This window comes from Chrysochloris asiatica, unplaced genomic scaffold (assembly GCF_000296735.1).
Source record: "Chrysochloris asiatica unplaced genomic scaffold, ChrAsi1.0 scaffold00139, whole genome shotgun sequence".
In the NCBI taxonomy this organism is placed as follows: Eukaryota; Metazoa; Chordata; class Mammalia; order Afrosoricida; family Chrysochloridae; genus Chrysochloris; species Chrysochloris asiatica.
The window spans coordinates 3,149,823-3,173,574 of record NW_006408657.1 but is presented as its reverse complement, the minus strand read 5'-3'; the positions used below and the strand labels follow the sequence as shown (position 1 = coordinate 3,173,574).

The 23,752-nt window shown below is 38.6% G+C and overlaps 1 protein-coding gene across 2 annotated transcripts in view; it reads left to right on the top strand.

The window, feature by feature from the left end:
• Positions 1-23,752, top strand: part of LOC102838260 (dystrophin-like) — a 3,237,302-nt gene that overhangs the window by 695,498 nt on the left and 2,518,052 nt on the right. The window lies entirely within an intron of this gene.

The window sequence follows — 23,752 nt, the reverse complement described above, 5'->3', positions numbered from 1 at the left end:
GGGCGGGTCTAGCGGTGCGTCCAGTGGGCAAGGCGGAGCTAGCTAGCGGGCAGTCCGATGGGCGGGGCAGGGGTCTCTTGGGGTCCAGAGGTCGGGGTTGGGCTTGTTCGGGAGTCGGTGGGTGGGGCTGGGTCTTGCATGATCAGATAGGTGGGGCGGTGCTAGCAGTGGGTCCTGTGGGCGGGGCAGGGCTTGCCCGAGGTCCTGCAAGCAGTGAGGGTCCCACTGGGTGTTCTGGCGACCTGTGTGGGGCTCTTGCTTGTTTTGGTGTGTGGGCGGGGTCAACGGGGTGCAGGCGAGTGGTCCGAGCCAGAGGGAATGATTCCGTGGGGTAGCATGGCTTCGGAGTTCCCGGCGATCCTTGTGCAAGGGGCGGGGCTGGGCTGGGTCGCAGTGCAATCAGTCAGAAGGGTAGGGGCTAGCGATGGGTCCCGTGGGTAGGGTGGTGCTCGCGCAAGGTTTCGGCAAGCAGTGTGGGGGCTGTGGGGGGTTCGGGTGGCCTGTGTGGGGCTCTCGCTTGTTATTGCGTGTGGGCAGGGTCAGCGGGCGTGCATTCTAAAGGTTAGGGCTTGCTCCGGTGGGTGCTCACGATCCGGTTTAGTCTAGGAAGGTGGGGATGCGGGGATCAAGGGGGTAATGGGGCAGGTGAGTGTAGTTCAATTGTGCGGGGTAGAGGCCGCTTGGGTGGGCGGATAAAGTCTGTGCCTGATGACCTCAGACAGTCTCTGTTTTTTTTTTTTTTTTCTTTCTCCTCTCTGTGTTAATTGACTTCTCTCTATCCCCTGCAAGTGCTGAAATTACAAGCTAGGGCAGAGGTCCCTCTCCTTCTCTTCCCCTTGTCTTCAGTGGCTCCTTTTGTTCAAGGCTCCCTGGAAACACTCCTTTTGGCACAAGCTAGTTCCAGCTCCGCCCACCCAAGCTCTAAAAGAGTTGGGGATGTTACTTCTCACAGCCACAGGCACAAGTTTAAAAAGCCAGTAATTCCTTAGTACCGTGAGTTTTTTAAAAAGCAAGTTTAAGATTTTGAAGTACTGAGAGTTATGGTGGCTGTAAGGGTGTGGGTTCGCCACAGGAAGGTTTCTTTCGTGAGTTTCACTGAAACCAGAGCCCCTCTAACCTGTGCCATCTGGCCACCTTGGCAAACCAGAAGTCCTCCATCGTAACTTTTTTTTCACAGGGAAGGATCAGTCGATGAAAACGTTTGATAACGTGTTTTACTAATAAATAATTATGCTTTCTACCAGAAGCATTTCCCAGTTCATGTTCAAAAGGGAAAGTTTTTAGGATAATCATAGATCCTATGTGAAAAAAGGATTTGTTGTCACTTTTTGCTTTTTTAATTTCCAATCTTTTTGTGTATACTGACTTAAAAGGTGGTTTTGCACATGGGATTCTTAGAGCCTCATAGGTTAGAATACTCTGAGTAAAGAGAAAATATTATTACTGAAAACATTTTTCTGGATTGTTATTCCAGAGAACATGTCTTTAAAAAACACCCTACTCAAATAAATAAACAAACAAACAAACAAACTTCCCTAGTCTTCGAAAGTGACTTTAACCATTATGTTTACTTTGTTGTTCTGAATAATAGAGTATTCAGAGCTTGGATTAGAGCCTAATTCTTCAGCCAGTAGTTGGTTATATAGACTAAGTCTCCCTTACTCTTTATTCCAAGCCCTGATGTGGCACTGTAAGATAAGCACTGGACCGCAAGGTTGTTTTAAACTGAAAGGTCAGCAGTTCTAACCCACCAGCTGCTCCTCAGAAACACTATATAGGGTCTCTATGAGTCAGAACCGATTCCATGGCACATAAACACCACCACCACCATGAGTCAGAACCAATTCGATGAGAGTTAACATCAACAACAACAACTCTTTATTATGGACTCCTGGTGTGGTGATGTAGGATACGTAAGGGACTGTGAACCACAAGGCAAACAATTTGAGCCCACCAGAAATCCTGTACAGGGTCACTATGGGTCGGAATTGAATCGAAGGCACTAAACACCACCACTACTCTGTTCTATAATACCTTATATTTGGGCTTCGTATATTTACCCTGCATTGTAAGGTCCTCAAATCCACTGTGAAGGTTGGTGAGTCATAGATCAGAAATAAACAAAATGCGATAATAATAAAAATAATAATAGATGACTTCTATAAAGCACTTAGTGTGCACCAGGCTCTGTGTGACATGCTACAGTGGATAATTGATTATCCCTAGTAATCTTGTGAGTCATGTACTGTTATAATCTCCATTTTTCAGATGGGCAAACTGAGGATCAGTGGCCTCAGGTGACTTTCCCAAGAACATAGTGGTAGCAAGTAGAGGGGCTTCTTTATCTAGAGGGGCTGTATTTGAATGCAGGAGGCCTACAGGATCAGCTCCATAATTAGCACTCTATAGAATATCACTGTAGGAAAAAAGTCCCTAAGAGAAGAGGTTTTATGTCTTGTATACTAGGTTTACCATTGAATAATCCATATATGTTTTGTTTCAAGGAATTGATTATAATCACCACGATTCTTTTGCTGACCTCCCTTATTGTATATTACCAACACATTCACACAAGTGTATTTTATCTACCTTCTAGTGTAAATATATTTCTTCTAATTAGTAATTTACCTTCTCTCCCCCTCAAACTCTCATAATCATCAAATAATATATCTTTTAATGTGAAAACCTTTTAAATACTATTGGACGCATACAATATTTGTACTTTTGCGACTGAATTATTTTACTCAGAATAAGCTCCAGGTTCATTCATGTTATGACGTATTTTATGGGTTTAAAAAAAATTATTCAAAGTTCTATTTAAACTTCAAATTTAGATTACCAGGAGATCTGGTGTGATACTGCAGGATAACCTCTGGGCTATTAACTGTCAAATCAACAGTTCAAAACCCACCAGTCACTCCTGGAAGCCCTATTTGTTGTTGTTAAGTGCCATCGAGTGTATTCTGACTCATAGTGAGCCTGTATAGAGCTTCCAAGGTGTAGCTGGTAGGTTTGAACCACCAACCTTGTAGTTATACAAGATTGCAATTAGTCAGAAACAATTCAAAGACACTTAAAAACAAAAAGATGTCTTGTATACACATCAAGCAAATTTTTGAGCAATCACTTTTAAACTCCTTTGAATAATACTTATTCTCCATTTACAAACTCATTTACAACTTTAAGTATTTCTCATAGCACCCATAAATTCAATAAATAGCTCTTTTATTTTTAAGTACTGTATTTCAATTGTCTGAAAGCTTCTCAAGTGATATAAAGAAGTAAAAGAAAAATTACATAAATCAAAGGTATGCTATAATACCCATGTTAGCATCTTTTATACAAAAGCTTATTTATTCTCCACCCCTACAAGAAATGGAAATTGTACCAAGATAGATTATGAGGTGATTTTGAAACCCTTCTTGAACCATTCGTCCTTTAAGCAGAGTATATTGTTAAGCAGACTATGTTGAATCCTGAGGACACATTCTCAGAATACTGGTTTTTTTTATATATGAATAAAGTACATAAGATTGAAAAGGGAAACAATTGTTTTAAAATGTAATTATAAAAATATTAATGGGATTTGTAATATACTCATATGAGAAAGAGCCTTGGTGTGGCACTGCAGCATAAACATTGGACTGCTAACCACAAGGAAAACAATTCAGACCCTCCAGCCAATCTAGTCTTAAAAGGGTTGCTATGAATCAGAAATAACTCTACGGCACACAACACAACAACAATGATATGAGAAACCTACTATGTTGATTCCAACTCATAATGACCCTATGTTGGGTTTCTGAGAATATAAAGACTTACTCAAGCAGACAAGCTTCATCTTTCTCCTGTGGAGCAGGTGGGGGATTTGAACCTCTGACCTTGATAAGAATAGTCCAATGCCTAACTTCCTAAACCAGCCTGGCTCTTTATATAAATATGAGTTTGCGGGGAAATGCATTATCACTGAATTCTAATTTTCCTTGAACTTTTTATAAAGGAGTATTTATGTGATGCTGTGCGTTAATGCACTGGGCTGCAAAGTCAGTTTGAACCGCAAGGTTGGTGGTTCAATCTTACCAACTCCTCCTCAGAAACCCTATACATGGGCGCTTTGGATCAGAACCAACTCGACAGCACTGAACAACAACAACAACACCATCATTTCGAAAGAGAAATGACTGTAAACAACATATTTAGATATTTCCAATAGGTGTGATGTAGAAATATCTTCAACTTTGGTGATAAAATTACAAGTACTTCTTATAATGTTTAGGTCCTTTAATCAAAATAAAAAAGAAATACTCATTTTTGTTGTTGTTGTTGTTGTTAAGTGCCGTCGAGTCGGTTCCAACCCATAGTGACCCTATACAGGGTTTCCGAGGCTGTAAATCTTTATGGGAGCAGAAAGCCTCATCTTTCTCCCACGGAGCGGCTGGTAGTTTCGAACTGCTGACTTTGCAGTTCGCAGCCCGATTCGTAACCACTAAGCTACCAGAGCTCCTTTGTTAGAGATAAGAAAAAATGAATATGTATTTTTTTTCTTATCCAAGTTCAAGGACTCCCTGAGTTTAGACCATAAACCTCCCACCTGCCCCTTGTAGACTTCTTATTGAGAAAACCCCTGTCTTAGAGTTTAGTAATAAAATGCAGTTTATTTCCTCTCATTTGACAGCAACCATATTGTTGTTTTTAAGTGCCATTGAATAGGTTCCAACTCAAAGCAACACTGTACAAGGTTTCTGGTGAGTGACCAGTGCGTTTGAACCATGGACCTTACAGTTAGCAGACTAGTGCTTATCCTACAGCGCCCCAACAGCAGTCCAACAACTGTATTTTTGTTGTTGTTAAGTGCTTTGGAGTCAGTTCTGAGTCATAGTGACCCTGTATAGGGTTTCTGAGGAGCAGCTGGTGAATTTGACCCGATAACATATCGTAATTTGAATTCTCTCTCCACTTGAAATCCCAAGGATAAGTGTTTGTTGATTTCAGGCAACTATTCTTAGCTTATTTTGTTGTTGTTGTTAAGTGCCCTGGAGTCTGTTCTGATCATAGTGACCCTGTACAGGGTTTCAGAGGGTGTAAATCTTTACGGGAGTAGAAAGCCTCATCTTTCTCCCTTGGAGCGGCTGGTAGTTTCGAACCGCTGACCTTAAGGTTCACAGCCTGATTTGTAACCACTACTCTACCAGATATGCTTGCATCTTAGTCATAGCTACCTTTAGACTTTTAACACAAAATAGGATCATGCGAGTGCTGAGAGTGATCTCAAAGAACAACCTTTTTAACTTCCTTCATTTTCCTAGAAGGAATGAATGCTCAGATAGGTCCCCTGATGCGTTCAAATTACACAGTCACTGGCAAAGCTGTTTTTTGTTTGTTTGTTTGTTTTTGGTAAGGTTTTTATTGTGGATTGAGTAAAAGTTTACAGAGCAAATCATCAGTTTAATATTCAACAAATCATACACCTTGTTTCATTACAATGATTTTAATCCCCTCCTTGTGCCATCAGTTAACACAATTTCTGTCTGTTCATTTTAGCATTTTTTATAAACAAAAAAATCTATGAAGGTATATGTAATAATTTACATCTCAAAAGGGCACATTCTGCAAGTTGGCCTCCTGGCCGCTAGCTCTTAGTCCCTCTCTTCCCATGAATCTAGAGTCCTCAGCCACTCCCTGTCTCCATGCCCCCATCTCAGCCTCTGAATCTGGTGTCACTGCTTCTTTGGATAAGGTCCCGCATTCTGCTTGTGCTCTTCTCCATTGATGGTCCTAGGGTCCTCTGGTTCTCGTCGGTAAGATTAACCACTCCCTGTTTTTGTTACAAAACTTCTACCTTTACAATTGTGAAAATCGCAATTAGTCATGACGAAAATTGTTCACTATTGTATCATACGAGTCTTATCCCCATCTCTTTCCACCAGACCTATCTAGACAAGATGAAAACTATTCAGTGGGGACTCTTCCTTTCCCCACATACTCTTAAACTAAACTATCTCTTAAATCCTTGTAAGCCAGTCACTTTTGTGCCTTGATCGCCCCCTCATATTAGGTAGCCAATGTCTAAGTTGCCCATTCCTATGTACCCTGTGTACAGAGGGGATAGCATTGATACTTGATGTGAAGACTCCTAACCTCTCTGTTAGTATTTAGAGTTACTACCTCCATGAGTATAGTTCAGGTTCATCAAATTGTAGCAATTTACCCTTGTTTCCTATATCAAAAAAAAAAATTTTTCCCCCCAATCTGCCTCTAGTCGCATTCTGATTATCAAGCCATCGAGGCCAGGTCAAATGGGTACTGTCTGCAAGTTTCGGTGTTCTTGTGAATCTCCCCTCACTTCATTTCAGCTGATTGCTTCTCTCTCAGCTCTAGCCCTCTGTGGCTATGTCCTTGTCCACGGGTTCAAGTGTCCTCAGGTCTCACCACACTTTGGAGCAACCATCCCTTACTCTTCTCTCTCATCTCCAGGTCAACAGAAGTCAGTGGACTGTGGTTGAACTCAGCACATTTCATCATTGCTGCCTTTCCCCCCTCTTACACTCACCACTAGACCAATGTGGTAGCCCGCAAGATTACATGCCTGTTTGTATGTTCCCTTTGAGTTTCCGTCTTAGAGGGGGGTTTGTCCTGGTGACAAGCTTGCTTATTCTTGTAGTAGCCAGTCATGCTGACATTTTTGTTTTGTTTTTCTTCTGATGATCTTTCTTTGAAGATGTATCTTCTGTTGCTCTATCTGTTCCAGGCTTATTTGCTTGTCCTTGCTTGTGGAAATGTCCCACCTCATAAGGTTCTGGGTGGGACTCAGGATTCTACCTAAGATCCCATTCTCAGCAAAGGCCTGTTTCCCTGGGCAAGTTCTAGAAATCATTTTAGGTATTCCAATTAGTTTTAGGCTGAAGATGGGCTTACAAGTTTTCTGTAATCATGTTTCCCAATATTCCTTTCTATGCCACTCAAGTCTCTATTTTACAATAGTAATCAAGGGAAACCAATATTCTTAAGACAGTCAAGCAGTTTAGTATTATATCTCCTCTTCAAGCTATGCCTAGATCCCTGTATCACAGAGCCCTGTTGTTCCAAGGTTGAGCATGCATCACTAATTACCTCTGTCCCACTTAGGGCATGCAAACCTGTCTCAGTGTTCCTCTCTCTATCTTGTTCTTCTGCCTCCTCTTGTATTCCTCTCCCCAACACCCGAACTAAACCTCCCACCCCAACCCCACTGTTGTAGTTACCTTATATTTCATTAACTCTTCCCTTTATTTAAGACAGTCTATTTTATCCTGTAGTCTACCTGACCTTCCCACAACCTGGATCTCTGTTCCTCTGTGTTTACCTTCTTTCACATTGTAATTATTTTGATCATAGACTGACCTCCCAGATCCTCTGTTCTTATAATTTTATTCTGTTCTTGACTCTTCCATTTGACGATTGAGTTCAGGGTGATACTACCAAGTACGTCATTCTCTGGTTGTTGTCTGTTCTTGTTTGTTCTCAGTCCACAGAACTTCCTTTAGGATGTTTTTCACAGCAGGGTTGGCTTTGGCTAAATCCCTTAGTTTCTGTTTATCCTAGAATGTTTTGATTATACCATTGTATTTGATTGACAGCTTTGCTAGGTAGAATCTTTAATGAAGGTTTTAAAAATCTTGTCCACTGTTCACCTGCATCAGAATCAGCTGGCAACCTGCATTTCTTAATAGACTCACTGAGGTGGTTCTATAGTAATTAAAGACTGAGGAACATAGTAAGTTTTTGAGGTTTATTCTTTTCCACTGAATCACTGTAATTGCTGTTAAGTGCCATCAAGTCTGTTGTGAATTATAGCAACCCTTTATGGGATTTTTGAAGAGTGAGTGATAGGTTTGACTAGCCAATCTTTTGTGTAGCAGTCCAGTGCTTATCCTACAGTGCCACAAAAGGACTCCATAATATCTGGACACACACAAATAAGGAGAGAGAGATATAACTCAATTTCTCAACAAGATTAGTAGTCACAAATCTGAAGACCAAAGGTTCAAGGATTGAGTTTTCAACAGAAGGGTGTTTATTCCCATGAGATTAAAAAGAAGATGTGAAGAGTACAAGTATGGATTGAATTGTGCTTTGGAAACATTAATGTGTGTTGAAATCCTAAAACTTAAACCTGTTGATGCAATCCTGTTTGGCAATAGGGTTTGCTTTATTATGTCAATTATATCATAAATGAATATTTTGGTGTCCTGGTGTGGTGTTCTAGGATAAGCACTGGACTGCTAACTCCAAGGTTGGTGAATCAAACCTGCCAGCTACTTCTTGGAAGCCCTATACAGTGTCATTATAAGTTGGAATGAACTTGATGGCACTTAACAACCACTAGAGTATGGTGGTGGTGATGGTGTGCTGCGTAGTTGATTCCTACTCATAGCAACCCTATATAGAATCTCCGAAGCTGTAAATCTTTAGTGGAGCATTAAGTCTCATCGTTTTTCTGAGTAGCTGCTGGTGTATTCGAACTGTTGAACTTGTGGTTAGCAACTCAACTCTTGACCCACTACGCTATCAGAGTATGTTGTTGTTGTTAAGTGTGGTTGAGTCAGTTCCAACAAATTCTAAATCTAACCACTTGAGTTCTAAGAAGAGAGGACTAAATATACACAGACACAGTGGAAAATCTGTTGATGTATTATTGTGCATTACCAATTGATTCCCACTCATAATGACTGTATAGGACTGAGGAGAACTGACCAATAGGGTCACCTAGACTGTAATCTTTGGAGTCCTCTTGTAACACTGTAGGATAAACATTAGAACACAAGGTCTGTTTGAACCGAAAGGTCAGAAGTTCAAATCCACTAGCTGCTCCATGGAAAACCAATATAAGGTCACTGTGAGTTGGAACTGACTTGATGGCACTTATGGAGGAAGAGCAGCTAGTGGGTTTGAACTTTCAACTTTTTTATTACAGCCTAACTCTTAACCAGTGCACAACCAGTGCTCCTTGTGGAAGTCATATGTCATGTGAGAACCTGTATAAGTCAAGGAATGCCCCATACTAATGACAAGGAAAGATTTGACAGGGCTGAGATCCTCAATAGAGAAAGCATGAAATGGTCATGTGAATTGATTCATTGAACAGATAAAAATGATTGAAAGTTAGCACATCAAAAACTATGTGATGAAGGGATGAATTGTCCTAATAGCCTACAGCATGTTGATCATGAAAAGAATGACATCTCCTAAGTTTTAAGGAACTCATTTTCCATTCAGAAATCAGTGTTGATAATTTCATGATCATCCTCCCTTGGAATCTTCTGTTAATACAGCTTATTCTATTTGTTCTTTCATCTTGATGTGGATATGCATATCATCACTGGAGCTATCATATCCTTTCCATATCAATTTAGGAGTGCCAAGATTGCCTCCTGGTGCGTTGGTTAAAGTTCTAACCTTTAGTTCAAAGCCACCGGCTGCACTGAAAGAGAAAGTGTGTTTCTATAAAGATATCAGCCTTGGAAAGCCTGAATAGAACAGTTCTACTCTCTCCTACAAGCTTTGTGGTTCAAGCTCACCAGTCGCTCCTTGGAAACCCTATGCAGGGTTGCTTTGGGTCGGAACCGACTCATCGATACTTCACAACAGCAACTCTCTCCTACAGGGTCAGTATTGACATCACTGCAGTGGGCTTTTCATTTTTTGTTTGTGAGTGCGTAGATGCATCAGTCTTATTTGCATCAATGTGTTTTCTTCTATTGTTGCTATGGAGATATGAGTATTCTCTGAATGACTTAGTCCTCCAAGACCATAAACTATCATGCAAGGAAAAGGTCTTTTCAATTCTGGATTACTGCAAACTTATATATCATTGTGACCTTTGTTCTCAAAGTGAGAACAAAATGATGCAGACCCATCTCAGAGACTCATAGCAATAACTATCTGCTGTGTTCACCATAAGTCATTTCAGTCATGTTCATTTTTTTCAGCTGCTCAACTTTATCTCCTATGGGATGAGGCAACCTGTGTTTATATCATCATCATGGAATCTTACCCTTTTTTTAATGACCTACATTCTACATCATTGGCACTCAATATACTGAGTATTTTGCAATGTTGATCTCTGGTCTTAACCATGAATTTCACATGCTTTCTTAGAAATACAATATTGGAGCCTTTCTTATGGTAAAAATTTTAGACTTGGGGTAGAACATTTATTGTATTTCCTCAAGTAGGGGGAAAAGTGTCAGTTGATGTTTCAAGATATTAACTTGCTACATAATTTTAAGTATGAAGGGGAAAATAACTTAAACTTTTAATCTTTTATAATTGTATATAGACTAACAAGATTAGTTTAAAGAAGAAGGTGTGATGAAGAGCCAAGACTGAGGCATAAAGGCCACAATTTAAAATATTTTAAAGTGTCAAAGGAGAATATTGAAAGTGTCATAGACTGTCAAAGGAACCAACAGATCTGTGTTGGAAGAAGTGCAGCCAGAGTGCTCCTTGGAGGCCAGGATGGCTAAACTTCATCTCTCATACTTCAGACACATTGTCAGGAGGGACCAGTCACTGGAGAAGATATCATGTTTTGTAGGATAGAAGGACAGAGAAAAAGAGGAAGACCCCAACAAGATGGATTGGCCAAGTGGCAGTATCGATGGACTCAAGCATGGCAACAGTAGTGAGGTTGGCCCAGGATTGGGCAGTGTTTCGTTCTGCTATTTATAGGGTAGCTATAAGTCAGTCCCAACTCGATGGCACCTAACAACAACAACAAGGTTTCAAAAATTTTGGAAGAAAGAAGTTTCAAGTGAAATGATGGTGAGGCAGAGAAAAAATGGGCCAAGAGACATGAATAAAAATATGAAAATAGTTGCAGATTGAGGAGGGACAGACTACAGCTAAGAAAGTCAGTGAAAGACATTTTTGTAATTGTAGGACATGGTACCAAGATCTAGAAAACCAATAAATAGAAAACAATTTTCAGCCCCAAGTTTATTATTGACTAAATTCAGGATCCAACTGGCATATTTTTATTGAGTATGGTGCCATGTCCTGGTGTGGCGCTGAAATGCAAGGTCAATTTGAACAGCAAGGATAGTGGTTCAAACTTAACTAGCTGCTCCTTGGAAATCCTATTACAGGGTCACTATGAGTTAGAACCGACTCAACAGCACTTCACAACAATAAAGTTTTGACATTTCAAACCCATGTGTGCGTGGAAACTATTGACGACTGGTGCCAATTATTACTACCATAAATGTTTGTTAAAATGTGAATATTATGCTTCTGTTCCGCATTGTTTTGTTTTTCATTTTCATTATTATTGCTATGTGTTGACTGTTTTATATTACTGAATAAGTATTTTCCTTGAAACTTTAGAATTGTTATTCTTCAACCAATTCCTAATGTAATATGCATAAAAATATAGAGGACTGGGGCACCAGCAGTGTTTTCCTCATATTAAGCCTACTTGGTTTTGAGATTAATATGTGGTCAAATTGGTTTTAGTCACAGAAGAATACATTAAGGAAAAGGAAGTCCTTTTTAATGATCATGTATATTTTTAAGTGTCTCTAAGGAGTTGTTATGGTTGGATTATGAGAATGTTGTTTGTAATAATTGAAGTGTTATTATAACAGGATGATGCCTTTTTGGTGAACTAAAGCAAATAATGTCATTTAGTATTCTGGGTTTTTTTGAACTAAAGAAAATAATGTCATTTAGTATTCTTGGGTTTTTTCACTTATTCATATGCATTAATAGATCAATTCTTGTTGGGCCAATTTATCATGGGATACCTCACACAATTATGTTCAGAATAAAATAGAAATAAAATTACCAAACATTTATGGACATAAATATAAAAAATAGGCTTTTGATAAGTTACTTCCTAAATTCATTTTTTCAAAGCACTCATACCATCTCATTTCTGAAACATGGAAAGCAGTATTTTCCTCCCTAATTTTTTCCTAATTTCAAAAAGAATAATTTAATACTTTTAATAAAATTCTTATAAGAGCCCTGTTACCACAATGTTAACAAAATGTTGACAGTTTGAACCAACCAGCCACATCTCACAGGAAAGATTGTTGTTGTTGTTGTTAAGTATTGTTCATTCCGTTGTGACTTATAACAACCCTGTAGAGAGTTTCCAAGGAGAAGCTGGTGTGTGTAAACTGCCCACCTTGCAGTTAGCAGTCCAGTGCTTATCCCATAGCACCATACCAGGACTCCCTAACAATCTTGGAAATTCTAGGGATGTTCCACTCTGTCCTGTAGAGTCGCCATGAGTCAGAATCAACTCCAAGGTTGTATTAAATAGTTAGAATATCTTACGTTATTAGTAAATATTCAAAAATGTACTTGGACTGATACAGGAGGGAAGATCTGGGAGACTGCTTAGAAGGATAAGAAAAGGCGGAGAAAGAATAAACATATAAAAATGCTTCGAATATGAAACAAATTACATAGGAATATAAAAAGTTTGCAAAAATACATCATCAACATGTTGACACTAGTTAAGTGGTGAGATGATTCGTTTTTTTCTTTTTATTCTGTATTTTTGATTTTCATAAAGAACATTTACTGTTATAACCAAAATAAAACATGTTTAAAGCTAGCAAGTAAAATTAATGTTTCCATTTTATTATAAATTTTTGTTTAAATCACCGTCTTAGACATTAAAGTTTAGCTTCATTTAAAGCTTTCTAAGTAGTTAAGGAGCCCTGTTGTGGCGCTGCGGGTTAATGTGCCTGACTGCAAAGTCGTGTGAACTGCGAAGTCAGCGGTTCAAGCTCACCAGCTGCTCCTTGGAATACCTATACAGGGTCGCTATGGTCGGAACTGACTCGATGGCACTTCAAAACAACAGTAGTTAAAATATTGGGATGCCAACTGAGAGGTTGGCTGTTTAAACTCACCAGCTGATTCTGAGGAGAAAAATGTGACATTTTGACTCTGTAAAATCCTTTGAAATCCTAAAGAGCAGTCGACTCTTTCTTATAGGATTGCAATGAGTTGAAATCAACTGTAAGACATTTTTTTAAAATTGTATTTATGTAATGTTTGAAATTTTAAATTAGGGGGCAAAGAGGTAGGGCCTTCAGTAAAGTCAGTGAGTGCCTACCTTTGAAAAATCAGTAAAGATTTGATAGTTTCTCGGTGTGTGTGTGTTTGTTTTAATCTAGTAATTCATACTTTTAAACCAAGGGATGTTCCATTTAATTTTTGCCTGATAATATTCTTGTGAAATTGTTGTTTTCTTGAAATAATGCATTTTGTACAGCAATGTTTTATAATCAGCAAATGTTTTGTGTTGATAAGGACGAATTACTGAATTAGATCCATTTTGCAGTTCAGTAATGTAATAACAGAATCTTTCTGATAAGAACTTCTCTTCAAAGAGCTACTAAAGTAATTTTTTTCCTAATTTTTAAGCGAAAAGGCTCCATTTATAATTTGTGACGAATTTACATTAAAATTTTTAAATGTTCTCATGAACTTTGTGAGGAGATTCTGCCAAACCTGCTCATTACCCTTTGACTATTCTTCAGCTTAATTTATTTAAAACTATTTTTCTAGAAACACTGACCAAAACGGTGACAGTCTTAATTCACAGAGAATTCTTTTTGATTCACCATTCTTATTTGGAAAACGTCTGAATGATAATCCACTGTAAATTAGAGCTCATAATGATGAAAAGTAGATAAACAGGAATTGTTATCTATACTGACAACAAAGTAAAAAAATCAGTAAATGGAACTGAAAAGTCCATCAAAAATAGTTTTAACATCTCTTACCACCTGAGTGAATTTCAAGTGAACATGTACGGGCAAGAAATGCACTCTTTGATATATTTGTAATATGTAACTATTAAAGAAGAGCTAGCAAATCGTATTTATTTAAATTTAAAGGCAGCTGCAGAGATCTTTTCAAGCCAATGCTTTATTTCTTTATTGCTCAGTGAAGCTGAGAATTGAAAACAATAGGTTTTACTAATCATTCCTCTTTTGGAAGATGGGATCGGAGGGGCTGTGTAGAGTCTGCCTACTGTGCTTTCCCGCAGATTAGTTATTAAAGCCAAATCCCTGGAGACTTTTTTTATTTCCTCACATTTTCAGTTTAAGCAATGAAACAATGTTTGATGTCTCAAAGTCCTCTCCCCTAAAAATCCCAAGGGCTATATTCAAAATTAGATCTTTTAGAAAGAAATTCCCCATCTTTGTCATGATATTTCATTTGTTAAATATTGTTCTTCTCGGTATATACAAACTTTCATAGATGAACGTTCTATCAGTTAGGTATATCTGTAACAAGCCACCCTTGCATTCTGTATTGGAAACAATTGCTATTTTTTATTCTTTCAGATCTACAAAAGTTCGACAGGCAGTTCTTTAGCTCTCTGTTATGATTACTCATGTTTCTTGGGTCAACTGTGGTTTGAATCAGTGGCTTTGATAATATTGACTAAGAACTTCCACTGTCTACCCATCCATTACTTAGTCTTGTCTGACCTTATCTGGTGTAACTGGAACAACTCCAATCTGCTACAGGTTGTAAGCTTCAAAAAACAAACACAAAACAAAACAACAACAAAAAATCTCTCAAATTCACTGCCACTGAATAGATTTTAACTTATAGTGACCCATGTATAGGGTTTCCTAGGATACAAATCTGTAGGGGAGCAAAAAGCTCCATCTTTCTCTCAAGGAACAGTTACTGAGTTTGAACTGCCCATCTTGCTTTTCAAAGTCCAGTGCCTATCCTACAACAGTAACAGAGCTCTTTATAAGCATTGTTGTTCTTAAGTTCAGTTGAGTCAGTTCCGACCCATAGTGACCCTGTATAGGGTTCCTAAGGAGCAGCTGGTGAGCTTGAACCGCCAACCTTGCAGTTCAAATGGCTTTAGTAGTCTGGTACATTAACCCACAGCGCCACACCACGAGTCCTTTATAAGCTTAGGCATGTGTTTATGATAATGGCAAAGGTGTAAAGAAGAGAGCAAAAGTGGTTCAGCCCTTTTGAAACCTATGTTTGGAAGTGGCACACCATCAGTTCAACTACAATTGTATTTCTTAATGCAAGTCAAAGGTCAACTCAGATTCAAGCAACAGGAAAATAAGCAAATCGTTCAAATCTCTGCCTCTGTCTTTCTGCAAGTATCTCTTCTCCTTTTCTTAAAAGGACACCAGTTAATTGAATTAAGGGTTAATCTAATCCAGCTTTGTGTCCTCTTAATTTATTTACATATGTAAAGACCATATTCCCAAGTAAAATCAGATTCCCAGGCATAGGGGCTAGGGATTGAGCATATCTCTTCTAGGGTACACATTTGAACCCATAATATTTCTGCTCCCTTAATTTGGCAATGCAACCAGGCAGACCAGGAACACTGGTCGTGCAGTGGGTAAAGTGCTCAGCTGCTAACAGAAAGTTCAGTGCTTTGAAGTCACTAGTCTCTGCAAAGGAGAATGACATGGCAGTCTGCTACAGTAAAGATTTATACAGCCTTGGAAACTGTTCAGATCAGTTCTACTCTGCCCTACAGAGTCCTGATGGGATGAAATCATTTTAGAGGCAGTAGGGATCAGCAGCCCCTCTTTAGAAACAATGGAAGAAAAGAGAATGAACGGACCAAAACTGACTTCCTTTGTGGGTTGTTTTTGTAAAGTGCCATCTAGTCAGTTTCAACTCATAGCGGTTCTGTATAGGGTTTCCAAGGACATCTGGTGGGTTTGAACTGCTGACCTTGTGATTATCCAGTACTTCTCCTAAGTGTCACACCAGGGAAATGAAAAATTTGGATGCACACATTATTTTTCATGAACATTACGATTGGGAAATTATAAGAATGTAAGTATTTCCAAACCAATTTTGCCTAATTAATTAAAGGGATTTTCATTTGCCCTTAATCAATGTTGTGCCCTTCTACTTAATCTGAACCAGTCTGTATAATGCATTCCCACTCTGTTTTGCTTGGAGCTCAGAGTTTATATTTGTTGGCATTTTCTGGTTAGTTTGCTCATTGTGTCATAATGTAGTTTTAAGTTTTTTTTCTTTTAGGACAATCATAGTGTTGTTTAGATGCTTTGAAGCAAAATGCTACTTCTTGTCAATCTTATATCTTGCTGTTTCTTTCAAACAAGATCAACTGAGATAGAATGTAAACAATATCTATTTTTATTAGTAGCTATTTTATACTTAAGGAGCTCTGGTAGTGTAGTGGTTACGAATCGGACTTCGAACTGCAAGTTCAGCAGTTCGAAACTAACAGCTACTCCCGCAGGAGAAAGATGAGGCTTTCTGATCCCGTAAAGATTTACAGCTTTGGAAACCCTGTTCAGGGTTGCTGGTGGTCAGAACCAACTCGATGGCACTTAAACAACAACAAACAACAACATTTTATACTGGACCTATGTGAATCAATAGTAGGTTGAGTTTCTCTTTCAGAATTTTAAATTTATAAGGTACATTTACACTGGTGTATATTAATTAGCTACCATCATAGTCTTAAATTTTCCAAATATTTTTTTTTAAAATACATAGGTTGAGATTGTATCAGAAATATAAACCAGACAATTCTTTGCTGTGATGTTATTAATTTGAGCTTCAGAATACCTTATGAAATACTACTGATCTGTCTAATATATACGGAGCTCTGTGGTGCAGTATGGCAAACATTGTTGAGGAGCTGCTAACCACAAGATCAGAAGTTCAAGCCCACCAGCCACTCTGAAGGAGAACTATGCTACAGTAGAGATTTGTAGCATCGGAAACATTAAGGTGCAATTATCCTCTGTCCTGCAGCGAGTCGGTATGAGTCGGAATTGACTCAGTGGCAGCAGGTGGGTTATCTAATTTACGGATGTGAAAACTGAGTCCTAGGTTAAGAAATTAGTTTTATTACAAGATATGTTAAAGTTTTACCTGATCAGACAACAAACCATTTGTTGTTAAACTTACTTCATAATAGACTATTTACAGATTATGACTTAATTTCCATTAACTACTGCTGTGGTGGCTGTAGAAAGTTCTTATGCACAATCTGATTGAATTATTTCTACTGTACTTAACAGTATAGTATACATTTTGGGTCTTAGTGATTATGTTTTATAAAGAGCAACTGCTAAGTAACATTTCATATCTGGGCACATTGTGAAACTGTTGTATTATCTAACACAGGTTTTGAGCACTTCTTGGCTCCAAGGAATAACTTGATGTTATCTTGATTATCTTTGTAGATCATATTTTTAGTGCTGTTTCTAATATATATAAACCTTCTAAAAGTATCTGATGCTAAGGAATAATTAATAAATACATGTTCATTTCCATCTGTTAAAGCCCATGAAACATTGCAGTGCATTGATGCCCCTATTAAGGAAGAGTATATGTCCCAGTGATACCAGTTGGCTCTTTGAAATGTCATTACCAGAGGCAGAAATATTTTAAGAAGCGTGGTGTGGAACATTTATTTCCTGATGGGTGTTCTGTAACATCTTGTCTCAAAGGGGATTTGTTTCCATGTATGAGATGTTGAATGTCTTTGGCTTATACATGCAGATGTTTTCTCCACTTCCTGTCTTTCTTTTATGCCTAACCTTTGTGTACTATTATCAGCAGGTTCCCTTTTCCTCTGGCTTCCAGTGGAGTTGGACAATGAGAGCTCTCTCAGGAGATCAGAGGGAGCAGGGAAAGAGAGACTAGTGCATTTTTTCACTGCAAGCTGACTGCATTCCTCACACATATATTATTACAGATTCAGACAGGTGGTCCTCAACTCTTTATGGTGGTGTTGTTACTTTTGTGTACCACTTAGTTGGTTTCGGCTCACAGTGTCCCTCTATGTAGTTTCCAAGGATCGGCTGGTGGATTTGAACCATCGACGTTGCAGTTAGCAGCCCGGTGTTCATTCTGCAGTGCTACAATCAATCTCTCTCTCTTAAGTCTCTTTCTCTCTGTTCTCCAATATCAGTAGTGGCTATGTGGTGTTGGAGTCGGTTGTGACTACTAGCAACCCACTCTGGTAGCGTAGTGCTTATGAATCGGTCTGTGAACCGCAAGGTCAGCAGTTCGAATCTATCAGCTGTTCAGTGGGAGAAAGATGAAGCTTTCTGCTCCCGTAAAGATTTACAGCCTCAGAAATCCTGTGCAGGGTCGCTATGATTTGGAATCGACTCCAAGGTATATAACCACCACCACCATAGGGTTTCTGAGGATGTAAAGCTTTATCAGAGCAAAAAGCTTCATCTGTCTCCCCTGGAACCGCTGTTAGTTTCTAAGTGATGAATGACCTTGAGGTTAGCAGCCCAACTTGTCACCACTTTTCTACCAACTCTTCTCTGTTTCTAGTCCAAGTAGTTTCCTTATGCACTGCTCTCATTTTTGTTAAGAGTCCCTTATTAAGTCTCCTAAAATTGTCCACGTCCTGCCAGGAACCTTGACCCTCAAAGAGAGCCCCTGTCTTCATCCTCCCATGAGCATCAGATTGATTATAACTCATAGCAACACTATAGGATCGAGGAGAAGGTTCACATAGGCTTTTTTAGGCTATAAAATTGTTGTGGCAGTAAACAGAAGGCATCATTGTTCTTAGTGTCGCTGTTACTACAAGTGGACCCCATTACCCACAGAAATGTATTCTCTCACAGTTTTTGAGGGCAGAAACCAAATTTAGAGCTCTGGCTAGGAAAGAGGTCCATGACTCTTTTCAGCATTCCTTGGAGATCTCCATGTTTCAATGAATCAGTCTTCCTCTGGATCTAGTGCCTTCACAGTGCAGGGACCACACGGCACTGAACTGTCCATTAAAAAACATTTGAAATACCAAATATTTAGTTGCATATGCTATTGGGTGACATAAAATGTGTCCCTCATATTTTTGAACCATCACCATTATCCATTTCCAAATTTTTCTGTCACCCTTAAACCTTTCCCTCTCCTTCCCATTTACCCCGGATACCTAGAAATCAACATTTGTCTCTACCCAGTTGTCTCTTTTCGATAGTTCATCTAAGTGGTATCATACAATAGTTACACTATTATGATTGACTTGTTTCAGTTCCGCCACTAGTTTGTCAGTGTGTCGTACATTGGTGGCTTGTGTGTTGCGGTGATGCTGGTTGTATTCCAACACTATTTGAAATACTCGCAGGGTTACCACGGTGGGCAGGTTTTAGTGGCGCTTCCAACTAAGGAAGAGGCAGACCCCTTCTGAAAGGTTAACCACTGGAATCTTTATGTATAGCAGTGCAACAGTGTTTGATATAGTACCGGAAGGTGAGCGAGATGTTTCATTAACATGATGTTTCAGGCTGCCATGTTGAAGCATGTATCAGGACTTTTCTTCATGGCTGAGTAATATTTCATTGTATGTCTGTTCAGCGGTTTATCTATTCATCTGTTGGTGAATATTAGGACTGTTTCCAACTTTTTACAATTGTGAATAGTACTGCAAAGATCATTTGTGTAAAATTGTCTTTTTGTATTCCTACTATCATTTCGTTTGGTTATATACATTAGAGTGGGGTTGCTGGGTCCCATGATAATTCTATACTTCACTTTTTGAGAATCCTACAAAATCCATATTTACTCTACCATTTTTGATCCCACCAGCAATATATGAGGCTTCCCATTTTTTCATACCTTGCCATGACCCGTTTTCTGAAAAATCATAGCTATATCTCATTGTGTTTTTTACTTGCAAGTCTCCAATAGCTAATGTTAGAGAGCATCCGTTCATGAGCACATTGGCCACTATTTGCTGAAATGTCTATTCAAGCCCTTTGACTACGATTCCCCCAAATTTTCTCCCAATCTAAAGGTCGTCTCTACTTTTTTTTGATAAAGTCCTTTGATGAGCAAAAGATTTTAATTTTGATGAGGTCAAATTTAGCTATATTTTCTCATTTTTCCTCCTGCTTTCATTGTTACCTGTAAGAAAGAACCTGTTAAGAAACCAGTCCCCACACATAACCCTGTTTCCTACTAAGAGTATTTGGTTGTATTTTTGCTGTTAGGAATTTTATCATTGTTGAGTTATTATTCATATATAGTGTGAGATATGGGTTCAGGTTCTTGCGCCCCCCTCCCTTTTGGTTTGTGGCAATGTAGTTATTCAGCACTTTATATGAGGGAGACTATTCATTTCTCTTTGAGTGTACTTAGCACCCTTGTTAACAATCAATTGACCATAGATGTTTATATCTGTACTCTCAATTATATCCCATTGGTCTAAATGTCTGTCATTATACCAGTATCATACTATTTTGATTACTGTAGCTTTATAGTATGTTTTGAGATTTGGAAAATGCATTTACTCCAACTCTAGTCTTCATTATTTCTTAGACTGCTTTGGCTCTTTGGGGCCTCTTACAGTTCTAGATAAATGTGAGGGTTGGTTTATTCAAGGAAGGTTGTTGGCATTTTTATGAGGAGTATATACTAGTTTAGCTAGTGTTGACATCTTATTTTCATAGGAGGCATTTTTATAGAAAGTGTTTTAATAGAAAGTATTTACCACTTTCATTTCCTAGATATTTGTGATCTCAGAGCATTATCTTGTCTTTCTGAGCAAAAAACAAATCTATGGCTTGATCTTTTTGTAAACAGAAATCCATGCTACATTTTCCTTAATATTTTTAACCTCAAACTCAAATTTTGTATGGTGTCCTCTATATTTTTTAATTAAAAGACCAATATAATTATGAAGATTCAGAAGTTACTTAAACACAGTCACAAATGCATTTATTTGCTCAAGTTTTACTTGGATTTTTTTCTTCACTTGGTTTATGCCACTTGCCACTCAGCTTGTCAGAACCTCTTTCTGTCACTGCCTATTATTCTGTGTTTTTTTTTTTTTTTATTTCACACAGAGAATGATCTGAGAGGATCATTGTATCCTTTGATGAATCTCTCACTATATTATTTGAGTTAGCAAGGCAGAAAACAATATATAAGTGAATACATTAAATTGTTGAGAAACATCAGAAGTTCATTTGGTGAATAAAAACGTAAGTCATGAAGGTGAATGAAAATATAGAGCTTCAGGAGCATATGACCCAATGACAATTTTATGTCTTATGAGTTCTAAAAATAGGTTTTGAATACTTTGGGGGAATCATTAGAAATAGATTATTATAAGAGAAGATTACTGTTTTGTGAATTAAAATGATACCTCCAATAAAAAGGTAAGTAGACACAGAAAATGAGGAAGGAAGGACGCTAAAGAAGGTTGAATTAGAAATGGCCAATCAAAAAAGAAAGAAAGTAAGCCGTTGAATCTTCTAAGGGTTTACCCTATGCTACTGACATTTGTCAGTGCTAACTAACTATTGGAGTCCTGATGTGGTGCTCTAGGACAAGCCCTGGATCATGAGGTTGGTTTGAACCACAAGGATGGCAGTTCAAACCAACCAGCTGCTCTTCAGAAACCCTATACAGAGTCGCTATGAGTCAGAACTGACTACAGAGCACTTCAAAACAATAACAAAAACAATATTCCCCCCAAAGGAGTTATTAGAAAAAGAGAATAGAACATATTGCAAATGAACGCAGCACTTTCTAGTAGATTAAGTATACCCCTTACTTTTGTTTATCCCTAGAATTTGGCCAAAGAGTGGGAGAGAGAGATCATTAGATGAGTAAAAGAAGCATATTAGAAGAAAATAAAAATCATCCTACATTAATTTAGGAAACCCTATACAGGGTTGCTATGAGTTGGAAATTACTCAACAGCACCGAACAACAACATTAATTTAGTGCCAAGTTTTAAAAGATAACTTCACTGTTTTCTGTAAGCCACAGGAGTGGATTGGAGTGGAATAATTTCAGTTTCTTTCTTTACTGGTGAGGGAATTGTGATTCAGAAAGACCAAGTTACTTGCTAAACATATCATAGCTAGTTAATACACCTATTGCATCAAGTCGATTCTGACTCAAAGCGATACAAGAGAACAAAGTAGACTGTTCCTTAAGGTTTCTGAGACTAAACTGAAGGTCTCAGACTTGGGGGCAGTTTAACGGAAGGATTGCAAGTGAACAGTAATGGTTCTGAAAATCGGGTTGCTCCCAGGTCAGGCTGCCCCCTGAGGAACTTTCAAAGCCTGCCTCAGTGAACAAGGAATTTGCAAAGTCTTCCTTGTGCACAACCATGGCTTTCAGTTTAGTCTGCAAAAACATCTAGCTGCCCCATCTCTGTTTCCCTAGCAACTATATTCTTTTGATAAAGTCCTGCTTACTGCAGGCATCAATAACACTAGATGATTTTGCACTCTTTTCCCTGACCCCAGCACTTTTTTTTGATTTGTATATATTAAAACTCATGGCACCAGGTCTGAGTCACAGTGTCTCCGTCAGAGTGCTGTGTCCCTCCTGGTCTCAACTTTACTATTTTCATTTTGTGTCTTGTGCCTTTCTTGTTTTCAAATCTCCTGTCAACCCTGCATGGGTCACGGAATATAGCCATTGTCGGACATGACTGCAAACAGCCTCATCCTTCTTCTGTGGAGCACTTGTTGGTTTTGAACCACTGACTTTGCAGTGAGTAGTCCAATGCTAATTTTACAGCACTAATACATAACTTTTGATTTCAAGCCTCCTATTAGGCTAGGTTCTGGTATGACGCTGCAGGATAAACATAGGATTGTTAACTGCAAAATCTGTGGTTCAAATCAACTAGCCACTCTTGTAAAACCCTATTCAGTCACTGTAATTTGGAACCGACTCGACCTGGATTTAACAACAAGATGTTAATTAAGTTTTGTTGTTCAGGGCCTTCGAGTCAGTTCCGACATATAGGGACTCTGTACAGGGTTTCTGAGAAACTGCTATTGGGTTTTAACAGTCAACCTTTTGGTTCAAGCCAATCTTTCATACCTGTGCTTTATCCTATGGGACCATACCTGGTCTCTAGATAATTAAGGTTGTGGGTAAGTGTTGCTGAGTGGGTTCCAACTCACAGTGCGACCTTATGTGGGATTTCCAAGGAACGACTGGTGAGTTTGAACCACTGACCTTGTTGTTCAAACTGACCTTGTGGCCCAGTGTGTTATTTCACAGCATCACACTAGGAGTCCAGATAATTAATAGGAGACTTGAATTCAAAAGTCAGGTATTTTCTGCTTTTGAGATTTGTGTTATTTTTAGTTATGGCCTACAATCCCATGCACATTCCATTTTGGTTGATCTCCCTTTTAAAGGGAGAATTATGAATGAACATATTGGTCTGTGCACAAATGTTTGGACGAAAAGCAAGATATTTCATTGTTTTGTTTACCGTTATCTAGATACCTTGTCCCGAAACCTGAGAATTCTAGGCCAGAATCTTGTTTACTATCTGATCCATATATTCTTGGAGTTCATGGTATATAGTGTATTCCAAGACACTTAGTGTTCTCAGTCTCTATTCCTCTTCTTGAAGCTGCTATCCGTATCCTTCTTGGTTTGATATATAGATATGCACATCTATATTATGTTCCTAGGTGCCATCTAGTCAATTCCATCTCATCATGACCCTATGCACAATGGAATCAAACATTACCAGCTCCTGTATCATCCTCACAATCATTCCTGTATCTTAGTCCAGTGTTGGAGCCACTGTGACTGTCATCTCCTTGAGGGTCTTCTTCTTCTTCTTCTTCTGCCTCTTCTTCTAATGTTTTATTGTGAACTATGTGACAGTTTACATGGGAGAACATTAATTTTTACATTGATTCTATCGTATATCGTTTCATTGCCACGGTTACAATCCCCTCCATGCATCATAAACCAA